At 41.6% G+C, this 12449-nt stretch overlaps 2 protein-coding genes and 1 long non-coding RNA gene across 15 annotated transcripts in view; 2 read left to right on the top strand and 1 right to left on the bottom strand.

The window, feature by feature from the left end:
- Window positions 1-12449, top strand: part of LOC108262158 (histone H2AX) — a 361614-nt gene that overhangs the window by 97182 nt on the left and 251983 nt on the right. The window lies entirely within an intron of this gene.
- LOC108261282 (NACHT, LRR and PYD domains-containing protein 12) overlaps window positions 1-12449 on the top strand; it is a 154557-nt gene that overhangs the window by 51613 nt on the left and 90495 nt on the right. The window lies entirely within an intron of this gene.
- On the bottom strand, window positions 244-11576 carry LOC124626707 (uncharacterized). Of its 8 annotated transcripts, none has more exons than XR_008395027.1 (7): window positions 11379-11575; window positions 7288-7350; window positions 6442-6655; window positions 3403-3451; window positions 3145-3209; window positions 2111-2257; window positions 244-1987 (listed from the first exon to the last, which is right to left on the bottom strand). It is a non-coding gene; the product is annotated as an uncharacterized LOC124626707 (long non-coding RNA). The 8 variants fall into 8 exon arrangements; XR_008395028.1 differs by having other exon boundaries at window positions 2111-2239; XR_008395023.1 differs by having other exon boundaries at window positions 3145-3451.

The following is a 12449-nucleotide window of genomic DNA, read 5'->3' as shown; positions in this document are numbered from 1 at the left end:
ATTTAATCAACTATTTATCAAGTTTTTTCAATATTGAACTGAATGATTGTTCAATATCAATAAAAATCTTCAAATAATCTATCAACACCATCAATACATCTAATCAGTAAATAAAAATCTACATTTATCCAGCTGATCTATTGACTGGTTTATTGAAAGTTTTACAGCTTCGGCAGGTAAAGAAGCCGTGGCTTTAATCTGATCTTCTGATTTCTAATGATAATTAAATGACAAAATACAGAATTAAAGAATATCTTTATTTAAATTCAAAATCACGAATCATTTAAAAATATGGACTACAAGTCATTTCTACAAGTGTTCATACAGACAGAAAGACCAGAGATGAAACGGATTTAACAGATACAGGACAATTAGGACAAGGAAAGTGAGAGAACTAGAATGATCATTTATTTATTATTTTTTTTAAAATTACAACTGTGTTCAAGATCACAGCAAAAAGACAGTAGAGGAAACAAAGGGAAAATATTTCACATTTCCTGTTTAAATTCAACAGTAAAATCTCATGAACTGAAGACATCGTGACTTTTTGAAACCGGTCGTTACATTTTTGAGTCAAACGGAGCAGGTAGTGATGAAGAAGCTGCCTCGAAAGATCATTTCTTTTCCTCGAAGAGTAAAAAAAAAAAAAAAAAACATGAAATCCTAAATGCATGAAAAATAAACTATGTACATTTTATGTCTAATTACAGTGAACCCTACGGAGAGTGAAGCTCACAGAGGCAAAGTGTTCACGCTACAGCAAATTTCACCGGTTGACACTAAACTCGCTCACTTAGAAGGTGCGTTTCTCTGTCCCGGGATATTCCTAGCACTGTGTGAAAGCTCCTGAGATGTCCAGCATGGAGACGTGTGTGTATGTTGATGTGTACACAGTACCAATGGTCAGGATGTACTGTTGTGTCCGAGTTTCTCGTTCTCCTGAAAAACACACGTGCGCGCGCACGCACACACATATACACATACACACACACACACACACACACACACACACACACACACACACACACACAATGGAATTGTAAAGCAAAACATTGGAATATATATCTTAATCACATCTCATAGTCCTTTTATAGAGTCTGAATCAGTTTGACTGATTCATTTCGAGTTTATTCAGAGTCGAATCACTTTCTAGTGAGAATCAAATACTCATCTCAGTCTAGTTCGTTTGGAAGTGTGCGACTCTCACTAGAAAATTATTCGACTCCGAATCGTCTCGAAACGAATCAAAACCGATTCAGACTGGACAAATGGACTAATAGAAGAGAAAGAGCAACAGGAAAGAGGACAGCCTTCCTGCTGAAAGCAAACCGGATCAGAACCTTACATTAGATTGTTTTCTATATTTTTATTTTAAATCAGTTGTGTTGTTTTTCTTCTTTCTGCACTCGATTGAGGAAACACAGCAATGATAAATAAATAAATAAATTTATCTGTCCAGCTTCCTCCTCTTCGTCCCCCAGAATGACGTGTGGGTGACGGATTGACGGATTTAAAAAAAGATGTCTGGGCAAACTGTGACCTCCTAGAGTTAAAAGTGAGCATCCAAGGAAATTTAATGTGTTAACTGCACTACATTCTGCAGTCACACAGCACCAGAAAAAATATGTACATCTACTGTACATGTTAACACACAAAACAAGCTTTTGAGTATTAGTTACCCTGTCTTACTGTACAAGGCACCTGCAAATAATAAAGCAAGTAATTAAAAGTTCATCTATCATTTCACTTCCACTAATCAGTCTTTTGACCAGTCTAAAAATAAAAAGACTAAAAAGAAACAGACTTAGCAAGAAGAACTAAAGATATGTGGATGATGATGTCTCAGTTCCACCGCAGCTTCAACAGCCCTGGATCTTCTCCTTTAAAGCTTGGAGAAGGGCACGTCTTTCGGACTCTTCTTTTCCAGGGCTGCCTGCGCTGACTTCATAAGATCCTGTGTCTGCAACATGTTCATGTTCCAAGTAGCCTGGAGACGCAGAGGAGAAATCTCAGATTTCGACCGCTCTACTTTGTGTTTGTGGCCATACTGTGTGTGCATGGGTCTACCTTGAGGCTAAAAATGCTATTCATGTCTTAAGCAGATTCTTACCATGTAGTCTAGGCTCTCAGTCACACTGTGGTCTCAGGAGTAGAGGAGGTTGATTTTGGTTCCTTGGACAGTGACGCGACTCTGGCCTGCAATCTCACCTGCTATTTCCAGAGCTCCAGCAATCATTGACTATCAGGGAACACACGACTGCAGAGATGAAGAACAGAACACACACTTGCCTTCATTTATACTAAATAATAAAGCTACATGAAAAAAATACACGGTACAACCCAAAGTCACATTCTTCTGTTATCATTCCATATCTTCCATGTGTCAGTCCAGAATTTCACCTTTTTGTGATCACAGAAATTAACGCAAAATCAAGAAACTCCACAATATTCAGAGGAGCTTCCACTTTTTCAAAGTCACTGCAGATTTGGGCCAAAACATGTCATGACACGTCATCACCACAACAGGCCTTCAGCACAGGTTACTCTACTTCCTGAAAAAGTGCAGACCCGGATACAAGTTACGTTCACATTCATGGGACAATTCACATTCACAGTTCCATTGTAACTGAACTCAGACCACCTTCTACAGGTAGTCTCGGGTTCGGTACCGCAGTGCACTTCCCAGTCCACATTACGACGGTCACATTACCAACTTTTCATGCAAACTGCTCTGTGTTGGACTAAACTTCCAGTGGGAAAGCCCACTAGAAGAGCTACACTGCAGAATTTTTCTGTCTAAAAATGAACAAATTTCAGGTTTTGTAGCTCTTCTTTGATAAATGACAAGATGGTAATATCATAAAATAGTTCATCATAAAACTTTGTATTAAAACCAGACATCTGATGCTCACTGTGGTTTATTTAATCTTCAACAAACTGCAAATGTAAATAATTGTTCAGAGTGTGCCCCCTTGTGGTCAACTCTTTCATAGGGGCTTGTACGAGTCAGAACAATCAGCCCATTCTTATCTTCTCATCACTTACTATCTCTATATATGATCATATGGACAAAAATAGCTTGTTTACAGATCTTGGTGTAAACATGTAAGCAAGCAATGTATGGCAAGTTAATGTTCCTGATACCTTCACCTGAAACCAGGCATCCTGTGTGCACAGACGAATATCACAGGCTGTGATTAGATCCACTCCTGCGAAAGAAGAAATCAGATCCACAAAAAAAAAAACTTAGTAATTCAGTCTCCTGCAGCTAAAAGCCCCAGTAAAAGATAACTCTCTGATGGTTAAAGCTTTGCAGGAAAAGTGACAGCAAACAATATGGATGGAACTTCCCAGAGTTGTGGTGAGTGTATGAGATGATGGTACTTAACACTCCCAACAGACCTGCTTCCACACAAACGCCATGCACTGCCACCACCACAGGCTTTGGGCACTGCAGACACATCAAACACAAAGTTCAGTTTATATACCACAATGTATTACTCTAATAGGTTATTGATTGTACAAATACTACATGCATGTAGAACCCCTACATGCTTTGTGTTTAATTTATGTAAGGAATAAACATACGGTTATAGGAAAACAGTCAACGATCCAATGAAGTGGAGTGACCGTTACCACCCTAAGGTAGAACTGCACATTCTGAAGTGTTTTATTCCCCTTATACCACAGCAAGTTGTCAACAAGCACATTTCTTTATTAATTAAAGAAGATCATGTCATACACATTAATCTATTTTAAAGGCTGATTGACAGTGGATCTTACAGATGCCGATAACCAAGTCGGGTAGCACCTACTAATAACCGATTACTACTGAATGAAAATATAACACTCAGTGGAAAAATTAAGTTCACTTTATTACAAAAATAAACAGTACTGACCGTACCATGAAAATGTACTGCACTTTTTCTAATGAAAAAGCGGCTGGGAAGCGGAAGAGAATATCGTAGCGTCAAGACGGACTCCGTGCGTGTTTGCAGCGATTCGCAATCTCCGATCACGATGGTAACCTCACGCCCCACGCTAATTTCTCTCTCTCTCCCTCTCTCCAGGAGGCACAAGCGCGGACGAGACCGCCGGATAGTGAGAGTCACACACACGGAGGACGCCGGCCCGGGAAAACCCCCGCCCCGCCTCGGGAATCCCGCCTCCGCCACGAGTAGACTCCGCTGGCCGTCACGCCTTCACAAAACCCCGCACTCATCCACTTATACCCCATTCACCTCACCCTAGCCACAATAAACCACCGCTTGCAACCATCCTTCTGTCTCCTGTGGGTCTGTACGCCGCCCTTCCCCGGGCTAATTCCTCACAATATATATTATATATATATATATATATATATATATATATAGCATCAGACTTTTAATCTGAGGGTCCAGGGTTCAAGTCCCTGTTTGGGTGTTGTAGTACCCTCCAAATCTTCTGAGAGGACCAGTGAAACCATCTAAGGTGCCTCTTTCAAGCATGTTTTGTTCAGCAAGCAAAATGGGCAAACTAAGGAAACATTCAGCAGGTTGTCTGGTTTTCTCACCCCAGTGCGTGAGAGTGAAGCGTGGACAACTTATACCTGAAGCGCAACTCAGGGACTCAACTGCCTATGCGATAGAACCATGGTTCAGAATTCTTCTGGGTAACTTCACACATTTACCATTTGTACGAGGCCTTTGCGTAATTATACGTGTCAGACGATGGGCAATCAGTGGCAAAGGTGGCGTAAACCTGCTTTTTGCGAGGCATACAGAGCCAAGATTACACGTCAGTTTGTGGTGTGGAATTAACGTGTTTGTTAGAAATTTTGGTCTCCTTGTGCAGAAAAGCCAAGTTTAATTAAAAATGCTGATGCTATTCTACTTGTTCTCATACCATGACACGAAGGCATTCCTTGAACCAAGACAAGCCTCCAGAGTGAGCCTTACGAATAAGAGTTATGCTGGTAACGATTTCCAAGCGACATGCTGGTCAAAAGTGTGCTAGTTGTAAACAAAAATACGAACAAGGTCGTTAAACAGAAAGCACTGGGGTTAAGTTGATCTCAACTTAGAAACTGGCCAACATAATAGATAGGACCAAAGTTCAACATTCTCTTGGTTAACGTCACCATTTTACAGGTTTCACAAGAACCTTGTCTCTTTGTATGTCTCAGACTGCAGGCAGTCAGTGGGTAAAGAAGTATGAAGGACAGAGCCGTGGTTGAACCCTGTTGTTTTGTATCCTTGAATAGTGGTGCTGAGCTGTGTTAATAGTTTGTAGAAAGCCATGAGAACCAGATGGGATGGGCCCTTTCTGATCCAGGGGCTGAGCACCATTTATGTCTGTGAAGACCGTTGAACTAGAGCGTCCACAGGCCTGACCTACAAGCTCGCGGGTAAAGTGCGCTCTTTCTCTTCTCAAGCCCAGATAGCTCAGTCGGTAGAGCATCAGACTTTTAAACTGAGGGTTCAGGGTTCAAGTCCCTGTTTGGGTGTTGTAGTACCCCCCAGATCCTCTGAGAGGACCAATGAAACCATCTAAGGTTCCATTTTCCAGCATGTTTTGTTCAGCAAGCAAAATGGGCAAACTAAGGAAACATTCAGCAGGTTGTCAAGTTACTAATGGTTACTAGGTGAGAGTGTTGCTACCTAAGCTTTGTTACCTTTTAGCATGAAGTTGACAAAGACATGGGTGGTCATCATAGAGATTGGAGTCCATATAACAGCATCCTTATTAGACTACGCAGAAAATCATGGGTCTGTGTGAAAAAGGTCACATTGGATGACCCCGACGCGATTTGAACACGCAACCTTCTGATCTGGAGTCAGACACGCTACCGTTGCACTTTATTTATTTATTTATTTATTTATTTATATATAAATAAAAACAAACACACACACACACACACACACACACACACACACACACACACACACACACACACACACACACACACACTGAATAAATATTAAAGTAAATAAAAAGATGTACAGTATTTCACAATAAAGTGAGAACTCCCCTCACATTTTTGTAAATATTTGATGATATCTTTTCATGTGACAACACTGAAGAAATGACACTTTGCTACAGTGTAAAGTAGTGAGTGTACAGCTTGTGTAACAGTGTAAATTTGCTGTCCCCTCAAAATAACTCAACACACATTAATGTCTAAACCGCTGGCAACAAAAGTGAGTACACCCAAGTAAAAATGTCCAAATCGGGCCCAATTAGCCATTTTCCCTCCCCGGTGTCATGTGACTTGTTAGTGTTACAAGGTCTCAGGTGTGAATGGGGAGCAGGTGTGTAAAATTTGGTGTCATCACTCTCATACTCCCTCATACTGGTCACTGGAAGTTCAACATGGCACCTCAAGGCAAAGAACTCTCTGAGGATGTGAAAAAAAAGAATTCTTGCTCTACATAAAAATGGCCTAGGCTTTAAGAAGATTACCAAGACCCTGACACTGAGCTGCAGCACGGTGGCCAAGACCATACAGCGGTTTAACAGGACAGGTTCCACTCAGAACAGGCCTCGCCATGGTCGACCAAAGAAGAAGTTGAGTGCACGTGCTCAGCGTCATATCCAGAGGTTGTCTTTGGGAAATAGTGCTGCCAGCATTGCTGCAAAGGTTGAAGTAGTGGGGGGTCAGCCTGGGCTTTGGACACTGCAGACACAAACACAAAATCAAGTTTATATACGACAATGTATTACTCGAATAGGTTATTGATTGTGCAAACACTATATGCATGTAGAACCCCTACATGCTTTGCGTTTAATATGTATTATGTAAGGAATAAACATGCGGTTAAACGAGCTTCATTTTGGTAAAATTCAAACGTTCAACATTCAAAGATGGGGGGGGGGCTACAGAAATCATTTGTTGCCTCAGCTGGTAAATACAGTAGCAAATGTACCAGGTCATAAGTTGGCTAACGTATTGGAGAGACAATCCAAAGTGTTCAAAGAAGAGTTGGGTCCACTACTGGAGAGAGAACTCCAGAGGCTGGTGGAAGACAAGATCATTGAACCAATGCAGTTTGCAGAGTGGGCAGCTCCCATTGTTCCAGTCAGAAAACTGATGGTTCTACCCCAATTTGTAGGGATTATAAATTCGCAGTAAATCCAGCTCTAGTGTGGAGCAGTATCCAATTCCCAAGGTAGAAGATTTATTTGCTCAGTCGGCAGGAGGAAAGAATTTCCCAACTGGACATGACCCATGCGCATCAGAAGATAATACTGTACAAAAATTCCAATAAGTACGTTACAATCAACATGCTCAAGGGATTATGTACTTACAACAGGCCACCATTTGGAGTTGCTTCAAGTCCAGCGATCTTCCAGCACACAATAGAAGGGATTCTGCAAGACATCACACGCGTCACAGTTTATCTGGATTGCATTCTAGTCTCAGGGGCTAATGAACATCTGCAGAACTTGGATGAGGTACTAAGTAGGATAGAAAAGAGTGGACTGAGGCAAAGAAGGAGCAAGTGCGAGTCCTTGGGAGAAGTAGAGATATTTTTAGGTCACAAAATTAATGCCATAGGATTACAGTCGAAAGACAGGTCCTATATTATGTTTGAGACAGCTGGCATTGTAGCCGTGAAATCAGCTAACATTATGCTCCATGTAATGTTTGCGATATCCAGTTATTTGTTAAACGCTAACGCATTGCAATGTTATAAACTACCTCCTAATGGACCACCATGCATCTCCATTCAGTCCGTGTCCTGTCAGCTAAATGTAGCCTAATGTCACTAATAATTATTCACATGTTCATGCTTTTAATAAATCTTTTTATCCTGACACCGTATCAGTGAATTTAAACTAATGCCTGCATTCAGAGTATAAGGGGTGTGTGTGCGTTCAGGAGTGCACCTTAGCACTTATTAGTCATGGTCAGACAGTGTTTGAACTAAAATATATCTATCTATCTCTCTCTCTCTCTCTCTCTCTCTCTCTCTCTCTCTCAGTATCAGCCAGAGGAGGATGCCCTCCAGGAGTTTTTAATTTTATTTATTTTTTTAATTCTCTGGGTTTTTAAAAAAAAATAAAAATCACACCATGGTACTGAGCATGTGTACTTTTGGTGGTATCGTTACCAACGACTAGATTTTTGGTATCATGACATCCCTAATATGTAAGGAAATAGGATGAACTCTGCATACAGGGAAGCTTAGTTTTATGGGGGACTCGCGTAGTGGTTCCACCTCCGCGGCGTGCGGCTCTTCTAAGACATCTACACGAAACCCATCCAGGAATTACCAGGATGAAAGGCCTGGTGCGTAGCTATATGTGGTTGCCACACTTGGATGCAGAGGTGGAAGCATTGGTCAAATCGTGTGCAGTCTGTCAGGAAAACAGAAACGCTCCGGCAAACGCGCCACTGCATGCGTGAGAGATACCAGAGCAACCATGGAGAAGGATTCACATTGATTACGGTGCACCGTGGATGGGTAGAATGTTCTTGATCGTGGTAAAAGCATTCTCAAAATGGATAGAGGCTTATCTGTTAATCAAGTCTACATCCACAGTTACCATTGAGTGCTTAAGACAAACCTTTAGCCAACACAGGATACCAGAAGTAGTGATGTCAGACCATAGCAGTTTTTTTTGTTTTTTTACCAGTGCTGAATTCCAAGAGTTTATGGAAAGAAACGGAATTAAACACAAGCACAGCACCCTACCATGCATCTTCCAGGCGTCTGGCTGAAAGGGCCGTTCAAACATTCAAAACCCTGATGAAAAGAGTGCTGGAGAGTCCATTGAAAAAGCTAGGCAGAGTGCTGTTCAGTTACCGAACGACGCCACAGTCGACCACTGGCAAATCAGCCGCTAATCAGCTGTGTGGAAGGAAACTGGTCTACACAGGGTCTCATTGAGATACAAATAATTGAGAAAAATGGTACCATGACCAACATGCAAAGGAAAGATATCTCGTGGTGGGTGACCCAGTGTATACTAGGAACTTCAGCTCTGGACCTACTTTTATTCCAGGAACAGTTCAGAAAAAGACTGGTCCTGTATGGTGCACAGTAGCATTGGGAAGTGGGCAAGTAGTGCACTGACATATTGATCAGGTGAGAGACAGGCACAATGCAACATCCGTAGCACCAGAGTTGTAAGACACTTCACGGCCAGATGTTGCCATTCCAGCGCATTCTACAAAAGACTCAGGTTCTTCATTCTCTGAGGAAAGTCACAAACAAAAACTGGGAGGAACTTCTGAAGTGGCTGCATCAGAAACTTTCCTTGGGATGGAAAACCCCGAGTTGAGAAGGTCTACACGTACTAAATCTCCAAGCTATCTGAAAGATTATAATTAGTGTAGTGGTGAGTTCCCCAAACGCAGGGCAAGAATGAACCCAGGAACTGAACTGAATCTCAAGAGAAAGTGGGGCATGCAATAAGACAATGGCCCAAAACAAAGAATGGTTAAAGAACAATAAAGTTATTGGTTTGAATGGCCAAAACTGATGTCCAAGCCCATGTGCAGGACTAATAAACAGTTACTGGAAATGATTAGTTGCAGTTATTGCTGCACAAGGGGGTCAGATCAGATACTGAAGGCAAAAGGTTCACATACTTTTGCCACTCCCAGATATGTAATATTGGATTATTTTCTGCAATAAATAAATGACCAAGTATAACATGTGTCCCGTTTGTTTAAATGGGTTCTCTTTGAGTAGTTTTAGGACTTGTCTGAAAATCTTGTTATTTATGTAGAAATATAGAAAACTCTAAAGGGTTCACAAACTTTCAAGCACCACTGTAGCTGTGATGTGCAGCAAAAGGTTGTTGAGCTTCACAAAATGGGAAGTGTCTATAAGAAAATAGCACAAGCATCGAAAATGCTCATTTCCACCATCAGGACAATAATTAAGAAGTTCCAGTCAACTGGAAATGTTATGAATCAACCTGGAATTGGACACGTGTCTATATCGTCTCAACACACTGAAGAGGGTTCGAGTGGACAAAACATCTCCAAGGATCACAGCTGGAGAATTGCAGGAGTTAGTTGTGTCTTGGGGTCAGAAAGTCTCCAAAACTACAATATGAAGTCACCTACATCACCACAAGTTGTTGGAAGGGTTTCAAGAAAAAAGCCTCTACTCTCATCCAAAAACACACTCAGGTGTCTTCAGTTGGCCAGACACTACTGGAACTTCAAATGGGATCGGGTTCTATGGTCAGATGAAACCAAAATACAGCTTTTTGGTAATAAACACCAGAGGTGGTTTTGAAGCACACAGAGAGGTAGCCATATGGAAAAGTACCTCATGCCGACGGGTAAATATGGTGGTGGATCTTTAATGTTTTGGGAATGTTTTTCTGCCAGAGGACCTGGACATATTGTTAGGATACATGGATATTAAATAAAAACCTGACTGCCTCTGCCAGAAAGATTAAAATGTGCCGTGGTTGGATCTTCCAGCAGGACAGTGATCCAAAACATACATCAAAATCAACGCAAAAACGGTTTACTGACCACAAAATCAAGTCATTTAACACTAATGATCAGTATTGAAAATATTAACATGGATATCTGAGTCTGATAATAAAATTAACTTCTACTTGCAGTCAAATTTTGTAGTGTTTAGGACATTTAACACCCTTCCGTCCAAAAGAAACCAAAAGGGGGTACAAACTTTTACACTCCACTGTATTTGGTTGAAATTGCGCTTATAGAACAACTGAACAGCAACGTTTCCATACAGGTTTTAGTGAAGTGTTTAACAATAGCAACTTGACTTGAAATGGATGATGTTTCATTAGCGTGGCCTGTGCCCAAATCCTGCACGACTGCGTATCTAGGTACACTACACACGGTCTGAACGAATGGAGTCTCTACCGCACCTAGTGCACTAGAGATAGACATTCCATACAAGGTGATTTGGGACGGAGCCAGTGCACAGAAACCGTTTCCCTGCGAGAGGCGCAGGTGGAGCTGGAGCTGTGTGACTGATTTGTGCACCTGTGACTACAGAACTACCTCAAGTCTCCACACAGAGAGCTGTTCAAGAGAAAAACACTCCTAAAGAACAAATCACTGCGCCAGCGAGACATCAACCCTTTAACTAGACGTTCATCCCAATTCCACACAAATACCGCGGAACTATTTAGGGCTGAGAGACAGTTCAAAAAGCACTGAAAATAAAGTCACTCGGTAAACAGTTGCTCTCTGCGTCACCCAGACAGCGAGGCGGATAAACTACAAGTTCCCGAGAAGCGTCAGATTTACTAAACTAACTAGTTCACCGTTTATCCGGCGCTAAATAAACTCCCACCGAGTTAACTCAGGTTAGTACTTTATACTAAAACAGCCGCAGAGCTAACAGGCTAGCAGCTTAGTGAATAAATAAGGCCAAACGCGTTCACCTACCCACCTACAGTCGGGTGTGAAGTCTACAAGTTGCTCAGTGCTGCGTTTTCTCTCCACTCCTGTAGTTCTCCGTCATTAAATGCGGTTCAGAGACGGCTTCCATTACACCAATCACCAACCCTCAGTGAGTAACCCGCTCGCCATGTACAACCTGCTACCTTTAACAGACAGACGCGGTTAGTCACGCCCATGGACGCCAGAGAGGATAATATGATTGGTTCGAACGTGCGTGGTGGGTGGAGCCACGAGAGAGCGCTCTACATAGAGATTAAATCTACTACTTCATCCCCAGTGAAATCCTTTTATACAGAGACTAAGGGTCCATAGAGTATGATTCAGTCATTATCTACATCATTTAATTCACTTGAGTGACACCTGTTTATAATAGTTTCACATAAAATCACAAATATTATAGCTTAAAAATGCAACTCATACAATTTTTTTTTTGAAAATAAATTATATATTTTGTAAATGTATAAAATAAAACTTGTGTCCTATGTGGTGGTGTAGTGGCTAGCACAAGGACAGATTTAGTGATTTGTCGGATCCTAGACAAAATATAGGGATGGGGCCCTCATTTCAGTGTTTTAACATCAATATTTAAAATTTCAGCTTATGTTATTTAGCATTAACAGCAATAATCAGGCGTGTACGGGGCCTAAAAGTGGCCCTGGACTTTCTGGCCCCGAGTGGACCACCACACCCGGTCCACAATACGCCACTCATGAAGTAAGCATTCTGATGACATTTTAGAAAAAAACATAATTAATTAGCAAAAAGTAAAAATAAAACTTTCTTAACTATAAGTTTATGCAGCGTTTTGGGGGCCCTTGCTAGCTCGGGGCCCAAGGCAATTGCTGCACGTACGTTATCATGTTTGCCTTGCACCTCCAGTTTTGGAGGTTCAATTCCTGCCTCTGCCCTGCATCGTAGTTCTCATCGTGCTTCGGGGGTTTCATCCGGGTACTCTGGTTTCCTCCCACAGTCCAAAGACATGCGTTGTAGGCCGATTGGTATCTCTAAAAAATGTGTGCAATTGTGCCCTGCAATGGGTTGGCACCCTGTCCTGGGTGTC

Source organism: Ictalurus punctatus, unplaced genomic scaffold (assembly GCF_001660625.3).
Source record: "Ictalurus punctatus breed USDA103 unplaced genomic scaffold, Coco_2.0 Super-Scaffold_100060, whole genome shotgun sequence".
Lineage (NCBI taxonomy): Eukaryota > Metazoa > Chordata > Actinopteri > Siluriformes > Ictaluridae > Ictalurus > Ictalurus punctatus.
This window is presented reverse-complemented; position numbering and strand designations above follow the sequence as displayed.